Source organism: Nothobranchius furzeri, chromosome 5 (assembly GCF_043380555.1).
Source record: "Nothobranchius furzeri strain GRZ-AD chromosome 5, NfurGRZ-RIMD1, whole genome shotgun sequence".
In the NCBI taxonomy this organism is placed as follows: domain Eukaryota; kingdom Metazoa; phylum Chordata; class Actinopteri; order Cyprinodontiformes; family Nothobranchiidae; genus Nothobranchius; species Nothobranchius furzeri.
In genome coordinates this window covers 8,579,937-8,595,112 of record NC_091745.1, presented here as the reverse complement: position 1 = coordinate 8,595,112, position 15,176 = coordinate 8,579,937, and the positions used below count along the sequence as shown (strand labels likewise).

Below are 15,176 nucleotides of genomic sequence, written 5' to 3'. Positions count from 1 at the left end.
GCACGAGTGAACATGAACACATGAGAGAATTTGTGTGGAGGGATGATTTCAGCTGCAGATACTGTAGGTGTTTTATTACAGGATCACCTTTATACAAGAGGCGGGTCACCCTGCCGGCGCTGAACATGTGTTTGCTCTTCTCCTGTCATTACCTTGCTCTATCTATAGACGCTTTTGTCTCCGCTGAACAAAAAAAGGTGACAAAATGTGGCTTTACAATTATACAAGCTGCTTTTGTTGTGTGGAAAGTGTTGGACAGAACAGCGAGGTGGATGCAGCAGAAGTTTCACCACGGAGAACTTGTTGGGGGCGTTTGGAGCGTGAGAGACGTGACTGTGGGTTCAGTTTTTTGGTTTCACAGGACAATGATAGAGCAGGGATGTCACCCACACATGGCCATAGTAGCTCATGAGCTTTTTGTGTCTGATTTTTTATACCAGAGGTATTCAATCCTTGTCCTGGCGGGCCACTATCCAGGATGTTTTAGTTTTAACTCTGTTTCAACCAAGGGCGTCAATTTGTTTTCAGAATTGCTGGGGACAATAACCATACACTTGAGTGGGGTTTAAAAATGGCTGGGGACAATAAAGTAGGCTAGCACAGGGGTCGGCAACCCGCAGCTCTGGAGCCGCATGCGGCTCACATCCAGATAGAATTATCCTCTATTCTTTCTCTATTTGCTCTGCTCTTGTCTGGGCTGACGTAGCTGATGGTGCGCGTGGCGCGCCTAACTAGCGGCTGATGCACATTTTACGCATTTGGAGAGATGGGCTGCAACTTTGCTTTTACTGGAAGATGGTCCACTTAACGCACGGGTGTAGACTACATATAAATGACAAATGAATGAAAATTAAATTGGGAGTTTTTACTTCATATTTTATGAATAAAAATGATGGGGGAACACATTTATGACGTCTTTTTAAACTAAATTTTCTAGCGCGACCTGCCTGCTTCACTTAAGTCACTGCTTATTAAGGTCCGTCCAAAATTACCGTGGCCCACCCAAAAATGAAAACCTGGCGCCGCGCCTGTTATGAACCTCTGCAAATTGTTGTTCTTCACTTTATCAAACTCAGACTTTGTACAGCTAATGTCAAGATGTAAAATTATGAATTCAGTCGAGCTCTTCCGTCCCTCCCTCTCCTGCTCTCCTGGAAACCCGACATCGGCTGTCAGAAGCGGGAGGTGAAGAAGGAGATGAGGCAAACAGAGTGAGTGCGACGTAAAGAAACCAGACTGGTGTGGAGGTGAGTAAAACAGCTGGAAAAGTGTGGGTGTTGAATCCCCCACGGGTGCGACGCCCATGCGAGCGACCGGTACTGGCTGCTGTCACCTGTTGTGAGCAGCTCTCTGCTGTCTGAGGGTAGGCCCCGCCCACAATACTGCGGCTACTGCAGTGTTTTCTTTACCGTGGGAAATGGGTAATAATGGCTCTTTGATGGGAACAGGTTGCCGACCCCTGGTATAAGATCTGAGCTGGTAAAACAAAAATCCTCATCAGCAGGCTTTTTTGAAAGTGGGGGGGACACAGCTGCCAATCACAAATTTTGCCGGGGACATGTCCCCGGCGTCCCCGGTTAAAATGACGCCTATGGTTTCAACACACCTGATTTCAATCATCAGGGGTCTCATTTATCAAACATTGCATAGAATCCTTACTAAAACCGTACTTAAGCTCAGCAAAAAAAAGTACTTACGCCAAGTAGGTTTGTGATCTATCAAACATGGAGTACGCACAGCTGCACGCAATCTCCGCTTCATAAATCAGAAACTATCTACAAAGGTTCTCAGCTGCATTTTAGTCACATCCCGCCCTCACCACGCCCACTTACTGCCATAAATAGTCAGTGCAAAGTGCCTTGTGGATCTCATGCATGTACATAAGCCGGCTGTTGCAGCGCTCCGCCAATGACGATGGCGACCGTAGATCAAGGCAGATCAAGGAAGCGCAATTTCACAGAAGCAGAAGTTGAGGTGCAGACATGAAAGGAAGTGCTTCTGCAAAACAAATAAGAGAAAATCCACGGAGTGGCACAGCGTTGCTGAAGCCGTCAATGTTGTGGGTTATTCAGAGAGATCTGTGGTGGATATAAAAAAAAGGTCCAATCAGGATTCAATCCCAAGACTCCCGGGTAAAAGCCATGTGCGCTAACCAATCGGCCAAACGAAAATCTTCCTTGTCTAAGTAGCCAGTGCACATCATGAATCGGGTCACAGTTACAGAACACACACTGTCACAGACGCATGACATTCTGTCTCTATCTGTCCCCCTGCTGATATTCTGCATTCCGTATTCTGCGTTTCAGGCTGTGTGTGTGAGTGTGCACGCATGTGTGTGTGTGTGTGTGTGTGTGTGTGTGGGGGGGGGGGGTTCTAGTTCTGTGTGAAAATGAAGCAGTACAAGTGATAATGCTGCAGGATTTCATAATTTTATCCTTCTCATCAGCAGCACTGCAGGTGCTCTCCATGTCCAACATGTGTGTAAGCCAGGTCCTTATCCAACTTAAAGTTACGCACATTTTTCCGCTAAGTTTTCTTTCATGAATCCCAAAGTTTGCGTGGAAACTTGCTTACGCAGTTTTCCGACCCCGTTTTGTGCGTAAGCAAGCTTGATAAATGAGGCCCCTGGTGATTACCAGCTGGTGCAGAGCCTGATGAGCTGCTGCACAAGTGATTCAACCACTGAATCAAGTGCGTTGGAGCAGAGAAACAACTAAAACTTGCTGAAAACTGCCCTTCCAGACCCGGAATTGAATACCCCAGCTTTATACTATCATCAGAGTATCGCCGGGGGTTTTAGGGATGCCTCTAGGTGGATAAAGAAGGAAATGATTTGAGTAGAGATGCATCGATTCTGGTTTTGAGAGCTGATATTGATTCCTGCAGATACAGATATTTACTCAAGGAACTGTAATTAGCATATAGTTTTTTTCCCCCCATTTGACCTTAAATTAAAATTAGGATTGTGAAAGTATTAAAAAATCCGCATTGAAGAAATAAATGTCCAGATTTTAGAGTTTCAGATTGGCTGATGTTGAGCCAATTTTCCTGTTTCACATCCTGACATCAAGCAGCCATTGAACACAAATTCATGTTGAACGGATACGTTTGTATGAAAAGTGATGGATCCCTTCTAGTCAGATACGGCATTCTGAATGGAAGCAATTCGTGTCAAATTTAATGGCTCAGTCTGCAGCTCCGGGAGCAGATGTACATGTGTAATCGTTATGTTGTGTCTAGGTTCTCCTGAGTTCCACGATCTTCATCGCAGCATCTTCATTTACTGTCTTTCAGTGATGTTAATAAAGTATTTTATGGTCCAGCTCTTCTTTAAATTCTTTGGGACTGGGATTGGTCTGTGAATGTTGAGTTGGCCTGCTCCGTCTGGCTGCAGGCTGAGATCAGGCTGTCATGTCCTTTCTGCTTCAGACATAATTTGACAGAAAGAGAGTCAAGGTCCAGCAAACAGGCTGGACTTGGTGCCAGCAAAGTCCGGTTAGAATTCAGCTCATGTTTGCAGGAAGAGGCCATTAATTCCATCTTTTGTCAGTAAAGTGTTTCGGAGCAGCACTGTTTAGCTCCACTATGTACACAGAAGACAGAGTAACCAGCGGACATTTCCATCCGTGCAGATCCCTGTGGGGATCGGGGGAGCCACAGTCTTTTCACACACATGTCAGCTTGGACAAGAGAATATTTGTCAGTACACCCACCTGACACAGGACTGTCGGGGGTATGATTTGAATAACGAGAATGTTTCTAACCTGAATCTGAGATGAAAACAGATAGTTTTGGTCTTCTGAACTGATCACCCATCTGTTCAGCCACTACTGTGACTGAAAACTTCCCAGAGTTGGACTGTGGTGAGGTTATTTTCTCTATTTCCAGCATCTCTCTTGTTTTTTTTTTTTTTGCCAAGATGCCTGAAATTGGAGCTCAGCATTCCTTTGAATATCTGCTGCACAGCTCAGAGGGTGATGTAGTTCATTTCTCCAGATTTAGGCTCTCTCACTCCTTCCCTCTCGCTCAGCCCTTCTCCATCACTTGCTGGCCGTAAACCAGAGATCTGGGACAGACGGGCCTCCCCTGCGCTTTGTCCTACTTTAGGACTGTCCTTACTCCTCTTTCTTCTTGTTCCTTTTCCTCTGTCATTTCCATCCACCTGTCTTTTACCAACTCTATCAGTCTTTATTAATAATTCCACCATCTGTGAGTGTTTCATCAGACCAGAACGATGCTTCTGTCTGGTTTGCAGGAGCCAGAGGGGAAATCATTACTTACATTCTTTTTCACTGGACATGGTGAAGAAAATACTTGTCGGTCATGAAACACCTTCCCTGTGATCTGCAGAGAGGTGATGGGTAGGCTCTGCGCTTTTTGGTTGAAAAGCTCCGTGTTGGTGAAGAGAGAGATCACACATGAGTCTGGTGTGGATACCACCTCTCTTCTGAGCCAATTACCCAAGTTTGGACAAAGAAACTGTTTAAACACAAGTTCATCTCAGGATATCTGCTAAAACTTGAGCGACAGTGTGAGCATTAGCCTTGGTTTGAGTTTCAAAAACCACTCCAAAACTATTATTTTAGTCTTTATATTATTTTCATCTGCCATTCACTGAATTATTTCATTTACTAGATTTTTTTATCCATGTTTACATGTTTGTGTTTTAAGCTTTATCTCTGTCACTGGCAGGTCAACCACCTGGTGGAGGATGTTTTAGTTCTTGTATTTTATTATTACATGCACAAAATTTTAATTAGAAAATATTTACCAAAGAAAAATTTGATGGGGTAATTATTGTATGTATTTGGGCGCTTTTAAAGCTTAATATACTACACTACAACTTGACCAATAAGATGTGAATTTCCATATAAATATGAAAATCCAGTCTGATTGGTCTTGAATGATTAACCAGAAGATTTAGAATTCTTTGTTTATTCAGGGATTGTACGACACTTTGCATTAATTCAAGAAGAGAGTCAAGTTGATAAAAAGTAAGAGATTTATTTTCTAAACAATTAAAATATGACAACTCGGACACTTTATGTGATGAATGAATTTAAGTGGATGGAATGTGAGGGGTGATGATGTGTGAATGTGATGTTATCAGAACCTTCGTATCTGGAGAAACTGAGTTCTGAGTGGGAGTGAATTTGGTCTGCTAAAAACTCACAAAGTTGGTTCTTCTCAAAAACACATCAGATGCAATCTGTCGAGTCTACGTACCAGCTCGGAGACCCCCGTGGTAGATCCAGAATGTTTTGAGGTCCGGGGACCCCAGAGGTACCGAAGTCCGTAGAAGAAACTGCAGTGCCACTAAACTGGTCTCGGGATGTCTCCAGGTCACGACAGTTTTTTTTTTTTTTGCATCTTAGAAATAACTCTTAAGGAGTTGAAGTTGGTTCAGCTTTATTCTGAAGGAACCGTTTGCGGTCAGCTGTAGCGTGCAACAGGTTTTTGATAGCTTGTCAAAAGATGATCTGGGTTAAAGAGGTTTGCTCAGGATGGCCGGTCCGAAGCTTTCTCAAGAACTCTCAAGAACTAGAACTGACTCACGGTGAAGTGAGTCCTGTTTTAATAATCATCATATTTTGATTTACTAACAATTCAGAATTTGACACGTAAAAAGGGTTTTACCAACAAACCTCAGAAAACACGCCTTGCGTCAGATACAGGAGTTCTGATTGGTGGAACAGAAAGCAATGTGTCAGGATATTAGCTTAACCTTGTCATCGTTATGTGTCTGAGTGTGTGAGCTGTCAGTAGATAGATTTAACAAGTGAATCACTAACTTTACTGATCATAACATCATAAGTATCATCCACATTAATTCAACACAGATTAATCTAAACATTGTTATTATCCTTCAATCATTATTGTTCATTCAACCAAATAATTATTTATTCGTCTTGTTCATTATATGATTTAATTTTGAAAGTTCATCCATCTTGTGCTGTGAATAAAAACCAGTCTTAGATAAGAGTGAGCTTGGAAAGACCTTGGCGAAGCAACAGTATCTTTCTTGCAGATTAAAGCACCAGTTAAGACTTATGTCTCCAAATGACCCGATACTGAAGAGGTGGCCTGTAGATGGAAAACCAGACCATTTCCGGCGGCTACAAAAATGTTTGACAAAAATGGAGCTATTAGGTAAAAAAACAAACAAACAAACATTTCTTTCATTAATTTTTACCTTAAAGGCACACTAAGAGACAATGTGTAGTTTTAACTGTTAATTTCTGGAAATATCCATCGAAATGTTGTTGAAAATAAATTAAATGATGCTGAATTGTTGAGAACTTTTGGCGGCTTTGTAAAGTATAACCATAAAAAATAAAGACAAGATGGCGCCGGTGTGTGTGGCACGCCGTCTGTCTCACGGACACTCTCCTCTGTACATGTTTATTCCTTTTTTGGTTCTTGCGCTTTGTGTGGACAGTGCATCCCTACTGCTGACTTATGATCGAGCAACGCTTCTGGAACTCTGGCCTGATGTCGGTTTCATCAGCCCGGTGATTGTGACGAGCCGGGGGGATTTTAGTCCCCCGCGCTCATTTCGGAGCCTCTCGGTTCCACCCGTCCCTCCACTGTGTGCATCCGTTCGTCATCAGCGGAGAAGGCGCCGCTGGCGCTGTGGCTGTTGAGCTGGGAAACTTGTGCACCTACGTGCCAAACCGCCTCGGTCCTGGAAGGAGCTCGCCGGGCTGTGTGGGCCTGGACATCTTCTTGTGGCGCCGTCGCGTTTGTTGGATCCTCCACCATCCTGCTTGGTGCCATTGGTGGGCTTTGACTTGGATGCTCCATCGCAATGTGTATTCCGGGGGTTTTGCTACCGCTGGAAGGGTGCTAACCTTGCTAATCTGCATCATGTGGACTACGTGTCAACTGTGCCTGTGTCTCTGGATTCAGCTGCTACTGGACCAAATACGTTATCGTCGGCTCACCTCGGCCTGGTTAGTGCAAGGTCAGTAATGAACAAAACTTTTATTTTGAAAGACTTCTTTGAGGAACAAGGACTCGATTTTTTGGGTGTTTGTGAAACCTGGATGCCGATGGGAGACACGAGGGCCCTGTTGGAATTATTACCTGCAGACTGTAGTTGTTTTAATGCACCAAGAACTGCAAGCAGGGGCGGGGGGCTCCTCATTGTTTATAAATCAGGTTTCAGCTGCAAACAGATTATCCCTTTAAGTCCTTTTTCTAGTTTTGAGGTTTGCTTTTTTGAACTTGGACCTTTTCCTCAACTTTTTGTGGCGCTGATTTATCGCCCGCCTGGACTGAATGTGGAATTTCTAAAAAACTTTGCTGATTTCATGGCTATGAATGTGTTGAAATATGATCAGATTTTGAATGTAGGAGATTTTAACATCCATATTTGTTGCCCTGATAAGCCGATGGTCGACGACTTTTTGCACCTGTTAAGTTCACTGAATCTTTCTCAGTGGGTTAAGGGTCCTCCACATGTGAAGGGACACACTCTTGACCTAGTTCTTTCCTCTGGTCTTCAGTCCATTAATGTGGACACGTTGAGGCCTGTTTTCTCAGACCACTCTCTGATTTTATGTAATTTTAGTGTTCCGTCTCGGCAGGTCCCAGCTTCTGTTCCTGAGAGGCGCAGTCGTGCCATAAATCCTGCTAAGGTGGTGAGATTCAGTGAGTGCTTTGGTCTAGCAGGACAGGATCTTCTCTTAGCCCACCTCCCTGTTGAAGAGTTTATTACTCGTTTTGATACGCTATGCACATCTGTTTTGGATGACGTTGCTCCCTTTAAGATTAGGAAAGGAGGGCATACGGCAGAGCCGTGGATGTCTGATGAGACCCAGGCCTCCAGGCAGGCCTGCAGGAGAGCTGAGCGAAAGTGGAAGCAAGACAAACTTCACGTGTCCTATGAAATGTATAAAAATTCACTTTCTGATTACCAGGAAGAGGTACGACAGGCTAGGATCAGATATTATGCCAACACTGTGGAATCAAATTTTCATGACCCACGCACTCTCTTCAAGGTAATTGATTCAGTACTGGAAACTGCAACTTCTGCCTCCAGGTCCACGGCTGCGATGGCCGGGACATGTGAAGATTTTCTTCACTACTTTGTGGACAAGATAGTGATGATTCGGGCTGCTACTGTAGGCCACACTCCTGTTTTCATGGCACCTATGCCACTTAGGGCAGACCTGCCAGCCTTCCAGACTATATCTACAGTATGACAGAGTTAGAGGAACTCATTTCTAAGCAAAAACCTTCTGGTTCCCCTTATGATGCTCTTCCCCCAAGGATGCTTAAGGAGGCCTTTTCTGTTCTGGCCCCTTATATACTGGTTATCTTTTATACCAGTCTGGCCTCTTGTGTAGTTCCCCTTACTTTTAAGAGGGCTGTTGGACAACCACTGCTGAAAAAGAAGGGGATGGAGGAAACTGTGTTAGCCAATTACAGACCTATCTCACATCTACCTTACTTATCTAAGCTGCTTGAGAGGGTTGTATATTTACAGTTGGTTGCATTTTTAGACACTCACGAACTCTGGGAGATCTTTCAGTCAGGGTTCAGAGCAGGTCACAATACAGAGACTGAACTTTTAATGGTTCCTAATGATGTTTTTTAGCTTGTGATGGGGAAGGGGGTGGGGGGTGGGGGTGGGGGGTGCTGTCATTGTTTTGATGCTAGATTTGTCTGCGGCCTTCGACACGGTCGATCATGACATACTTTTGGATCGGCTACAACATTGGGCGGGAATTACCGGTGCAGCCCTACAATGGCTACACTCCTATTTATCCGACAGGAGTCTTTGTGTCAGTGTAGGTGAAACCTCCTCGACCTGGGCGGGACTCAAGTAGGGTGTGCCACAGGGGTCTGTACTGGGTCAGCTTCTTTTTGCCATCTACTTACTACCGTTGGGGAATCTTCTTTGGCGGTTCAGCATGCGTTTTCATTTTTATGCTGACGACTGTCAGATCTACCTCCCCCTTCAGCGGGGGGCCAATGGGTCAATATCAAAACTTGTAGATGCTTTAGAGGATGTGTGCTCCTGGATGGCTACAAACTTTTTGCATCTGAATGACGCTAAGACTGAAGTAATTGTACTTGGCCCTGGCATGTCTACACGCCCATGCGATGCTGTGAATCTGGGCCCTTTAGCATCTAACATGAAGACCACCATCCGAAATTTGAGAGTGCAACTGGACTCAGCCCTTAAATTTGACGTGCAAATCAACCAGGTTGTGCGATCGTGTTTTTTTTTAACTTATGCCGACTAGCCAGAATTAAGCCCCTGCTGTCCAGAGTACACCTAGAGACTGTCACACATGCTTTTGTTCTTTCAAGGCTCGAGTACTGCAATGCACTGTATGCCGGCCTTAGTCAGGGTGCGGTAGCACGCTTGCAGTTAGTACAAAACTCAGCCGCTAGGTTCGTGACAGGCACTAGGCGCAGGGAGCATATCACCCCTGTGTTGGCATCCCTTCATTGGCTGCCTGTGCAATACAGGGCAAAATTCAAGATCTTGGTGCTGGCATACAAGGCCTTACAAGGAACTGCTCCAGCATGTCTTGGCAACCTTTTGCATAGGCATGCCCCCTCGCGGGCCCTTCGCTCAGCTGGCAGGGAGCTGTTGATCGTTCCACGCACTAAATGCAGGTCACGGGGGGACCATGTGTTCTCGGTGTTGGCACCTACACTTTGGAACCAGTTGCCTTTGGTGGTGCGTCAGTCACCCTCATTGGGGGTTTTTAAGACCCATTTTTTTGTCAAGGCATTCCAGGATTAGCAAATTTGACCCGGTTTCGATGCCCCGGCCTCTTAATCTTTTTTAGGATTTTATTTTTTGCTTTTACTTTCCTCTTTTAATTGATTTTATGTTGGTTTTACGATTGTTTTATTTTATTCTGATGGTTTTATGTTTTTATTGTGTTGTGTTCATCACTTTGGGCGTCTGCATTGGTCGCAGAAAGGGCTTTATAAATAAATGAAATGAAAATGAAAATCGGGTCTAAAATACATGGGAGCACGTCCAAAGCCCTTTTTACAAGACACACCATGCTGGCAAATCAGAGTAATATTACCGCAATGGTGTGTCTTATAAACACGCCATGCCACCATGGTGATGCGCAAATTTTGCAGCATTCGTTAAGCCTCGCTCGGGAGTAATATTGTGGTAATTGTCTGTCCTATAAACAGCGATTGCGCATTGGTGTAACAGAGTGAAGTATCAAGATCACGCGGGGGTTACTGCCGAGTTCCGGCCGGCAACAATTTAGAAAATGAAAGGAAAAAGTGGCTGTAAATTTTGCTTTTTTTGAACAAAATCAGCTGAGATGACAAACTGGAGCAATGCAGTCCTCCAAGGGCTTCTCTCCATTAGAGCTGGAGGTCAGATCACTGGAGAGTGCACGGGGACCGTGGAGGACAGACACCTTGTTAAAAATACTTAACAATCGTGGCTTCAATTGCAATAAAAAGTAAATTATGTCCAAAAAAATCAGAAGTCCACGGCAGTGCAGACACCACCCCCATACCCCCTAAACACCTTAATCTAACTGCTGAAATGTTTCCTTGGCTGTCAGCTAGCCACTTTATTATTGACCAACAGAGTTCCTGGTATATAATGTGACCAACTTTGAAGGCAGATCCTGAGAGGAGGAATCGTTCAACCACGGGGAAAGGATGTAGCATGTCGGTAAACACTGAAGTCAAAGCGCTAAGTGATGATGGCACGTTACTCTGTGAGCGGCTCTCGTGCAGGACCTGCTAGCCGAGGATTCGAAACAGCCGGCTGCTACCACTTCAACTTTAGGACAAACTACCAGATTCCCCAAAGAAAAAAAGCACCATTTGAAGTAGGGTTGGGTGATAAATAGGAAATTTGTCGTTATCGAAATTTGTGACTCTTATCGAGATAATTTTTCCCACGTCAATAAATTTGATAAGAAAAAAAAATGAAAAGACGCGTGTAGGTTGGCAACATTCATGTCCCTTAAAGAAGTACCACCTTGAGTCACGTAAAAATGTTACTCAACGTAATACATGTAACACTTCTAGTGGACAACTTTTGTTTCTGCGCATACCTGTAGTTATCATCCATTTATCGTTATCAAGGTTAAATCCTCTAAATTTCATGATATTGATTTTAGGCCATATCGCCCAGCCCTAATTTGAAGTCACGGACAACAACAGACATTTGGACATAGAAAATGGCAACTGGTGTTTTGCGCTCTCTTGTTTCCTCTGGCAATGCGGGTTTCAGGTTCCGGCAGAAGTGTCGGAGGGAAGCTGCCTAAGGAGAAAAGTAAGTGTGTGACCATGTTTGCATTCAAAACCTAGTTTGTTCTGTAGATTTGCTATAGCAGCTTTAAAGTAGTACTTATAAGCACGAGCTCTCGCGATTCAGATAATTCCCGACGTTCTGCAGCCACCTCCTTCAACTTGTCATGGACAGAAGTGTGTGTTGGTGTTTTTAGCTTTTACTCAAGTAGAGTCTCGTTAACGGATGGCTTTGCACTTTTTTGCTGCCCATCTAGATTTTATCGACATGTTTTTGTTGGTTTTTAAATGGTTTTATATGTTTTTATTTTTCATGTTCATTTCTTCTGTGCAGCACTTTGTTTGGTCCTTGGGCCACGTGAAGGCACTATATAAATTAAGTTTAGTAGTAGTAGTAGTAGTTGACGCTCTTTTTTTTTTAGCTTCATCAGATAAATGAATACACTCTGTTAGCCACTTCTAGCTTACGTTCTTTTACAATCAGATCCCATTTGTCCCATTAAGAGTCCTCTGATGGTAATTAGAGGGAGTGCAGTGCAGAGGTGGAGGGTGGGGAGCTTTGGCTGGACTCTTCATGAATTCCCTCTCAGTATATTAGAGTTAACTGCGCTATCAAGAGGTGTTCAGGGGGTTCGGCTTTTCCCAACACTCACCGCTGCATCATCAAAGTGGAGAGGCTATTTTTAGCAGCAGCAGCAGATGCATGGCAGCAGTGGAGCAGCACGGGCCCAAGTAAATGATCAGAGGGTTGGGTGGGACGTAATGTGTGCATTTGCATATATGAGCAGAGCAGCAGCAGGAGGATCTAAAGCTGCATTTAGATCATGTGCCATCGACATGAGAACGCTGCTCGGTGAAAGCTAAAGGGACTAAATTATTAAGCACAACAACACAAATCAATGGTAGCTTTTTGTTCTTTCTGCTTCTCACTGAAGAATCCTAGTAGCACCTAGTAGGATGATTTTACATCACTTCAACACACACATGCACACGCACGCGTTTGTGGGAATGCAAAAACACACACCATAAAACACATTTTTCCTTTTTGTTTTCCTTCCCATTATTCCCAGAAGCCCAGAGCGCAGCAGCAGACTGACTGGATCCGCAGTGCCTTTAAATATCGGCCAACTTCAGGAAGTGCCTCGTGTATCTTTTATTGCTGAGGGGCTTTTTGAAGAAACGAGTCAGGCCTGTGTGAGAAGTGACTCATGACTGAAATCAAACCAGCAATAATTAGACAGTGATTGATTTATTTTGTCTTCACTGTTAGAATTTGATATTTTATTCATGATTTTCAGTCTTTAATTTGAAGCTCAAACTGAGACGTTAATTGTGTCTTGTGCTTGTGTTGATGATGCTGTCACCGAGTGTGACTTGGTGCTTTGTGCATGCCTCACCTGGTGTCAGGTTGACTTCTTGTGATTGAAGGGTGTTGAGCGGCATCACCTTGTTTTTGTCACAGCGTAATTCTGTCATGGAGGCAGCTGTGTGTGTGTGTGTGTGTGTGTGTGTGTGTGTGTGCACCCTCTAGCTTTTTACTCATTTTCCTGTGTAGTGATTAGCTCTGACGTCACAAAAACAGCTCATTATTTCCTCTCTGTCTCTCTCTGACCTCTCTATTCAACAATATTGCATCTCAATTTGTTCCTGCCTCTCAGTGAGAATGAACAGAGGCTAATTTAAATTATATCCACTGCTGCCGTCCGCTCCTCTGCATTGCATAATGCTGTTTAAAACAAGATGCATTGTGTTATTTTTGTATTTTCTGCAGCCGCCTCCTTCAACTTGTCATGGACAGAGGTGTGTGTTGGTGTTTGTGCATGCTTCTTGTGCTCATGTGTCTGTTTGCACCAGCAGTAGGCAGTAGTGGGAGTTTCTTTTTTTTTAAGTTCACGGGAGATGATGAGTCGGCAGTGTTTCTGGCCAGGAAAGGTTTGGGCGTCTTGTTGCATTAATAATGGAGACATGGCTGGAGGTATTTATAGCAACAGTGGCAGGATGAATGGGAGGTGATATGAGATAAAACACATCCTGCCAACTCACTTCAGTCAGCTGGAGGACAGCATGGAGCTTCAGAGAGGAGGAGATGATAAAGTAGACACGGTCCACCAGTGAGTGAGCTCTGCAGCTGAGGTGTTTTACATGTTTTGGTCCGTTGATGATTATTAGTTGATTTTGTCAGTAGATTCTATAGGAATACAGCGCCAGCAAAGGGAAATCCCAACAAGGCAACATCACTTAAATGGGTTTGCTGATGTCATATTTATCAGCCTGCTGAGCAGGAATGGGATGCCTCTGTCCCACCGGTCTCTTTCTGGTGCTTGGAGGAAAAGCTTTCAAATTTCAGCACACACACACACACACACACACACACACACACACACACACACACACACACACACACACACACACACACACACACACACACACACACACACACACACACACACACACACACACACACACACACACACACACACACACACACACACACACACACACACATGTTGTTATAATTGTAAAGGCTATAAAACCCAAGTTGAATGTGGATTTGATTAATTAATACACAACATTTTGTTGTGTATTGAACACACGTTCCACCAGATCTTTGCATTTATTGTTCAGCATGTCTGACGCCCTCAGAAATGTTCGATATCTTGTGAGTGTGATTACTGTAATGATTCTTCTACCTTTTAATTTTCTGCCTCAGTGCCTCTTTCTTTCACCAATGGGGACTCGGTCTTCATGTTTTTTTTTAAATGAAAAAGAGTCAACATTTTGATATTTGCGTTTCTCGTTCCACCGTTGATGAGCTCAGAGTCTGGATTGGGTTGGTTTTTCTTTTGGTAGAGTTGCTGTTTTATGGGTATGTTTTAGCTGCTGTTGGGTCATTAGATACCATCTATCTCTCTGGCTTTAATTCAGTTGGATCAGCTACATTTATTCACACCATCAAACAAATGTCACTTTATTTCAGTGTAGAGACAGGTTAAAACAGTTCATACATTATTTATTTCAAAATAAAGTTGCTATTCTTAAATGGTGAAATATGTTTCTACACTTTAAACAACAAACTGATGCTGTCTTCATCTTTACTACATACAATCTCAGCATGTCTGAGATGCTTGTTTGATTCTGATTCACATTTCTGCCACATTTCCAAAAGCACTTTTAAAATGTCTTAATTTTTCCTTCTTCATCTTGCTTTTGAACTATGATGTGAACCTAAAACCCATATTTTATATCTAATCTCTGAACCTTTTAGTTAAATATTTGCAAGAATTTTCAATCAAGTCATAGGAGAAACAGATCCAAACCAACAAAATGCAGAATATAGAAAGAAAGAAAGAAAGAAAGCCAGTTAGTTTTTGAGGGAAAACCCAGGAATGTTTTCCCTTAACACTTTCCTTTATCGCTTTGAACAGAACAATTGTTTCAGATTTCTCCTCTTATATCTAATAAATTTTATAAAAGTTCATTTGGAACAAATTGTGTAAAATAGAACAGAAAACCCATAAACGTGCACACTTTTCACTATATTCTAACTCAGCATCATAGCCAGAATTCAGCTGTGTCCTTTAAAAAGTTCTGCATGAATGCATTTTAAAAGCAGAACGAATTAAGGCAGCAAACCAAACATGAAAGTGAAAGTGAAGTACACAAGTGTTCATTCGTTAGACACTTTTGTTCAAAGCAACTCACAAGTTACCTAACATGCACGTTTGTGAGGAAAACATGCTAACATGCTAGGAATTTAACCAGCAACCTCATTGCTTCCATGGCAGCAGTGAAACCAACTGCGTCATAATGAATGCTTTTCTTTTGCGTATCACAACGTTTTTTAGTCTGCTTCAGCATCTTCTAATGATGATGACACAACCAGCTCGATATAATCCAACACCAGAGGCCAAACCCACTAA

General features: G+C 43.3%; 1 protein-coding gene across 1 annotated transcript in view; it reads left to right on the top strand.

Moving 5' to 3' along the window:
• shank1 (SH3 and multiple ankyrin repeat domains 1) overlaps positions 1-15,176 on the top strand; it is a 128,420-nt gene that overhangs the window by 781 nt on the left and 112,463 nt on the right. The window lies entirely within an intron of this gene.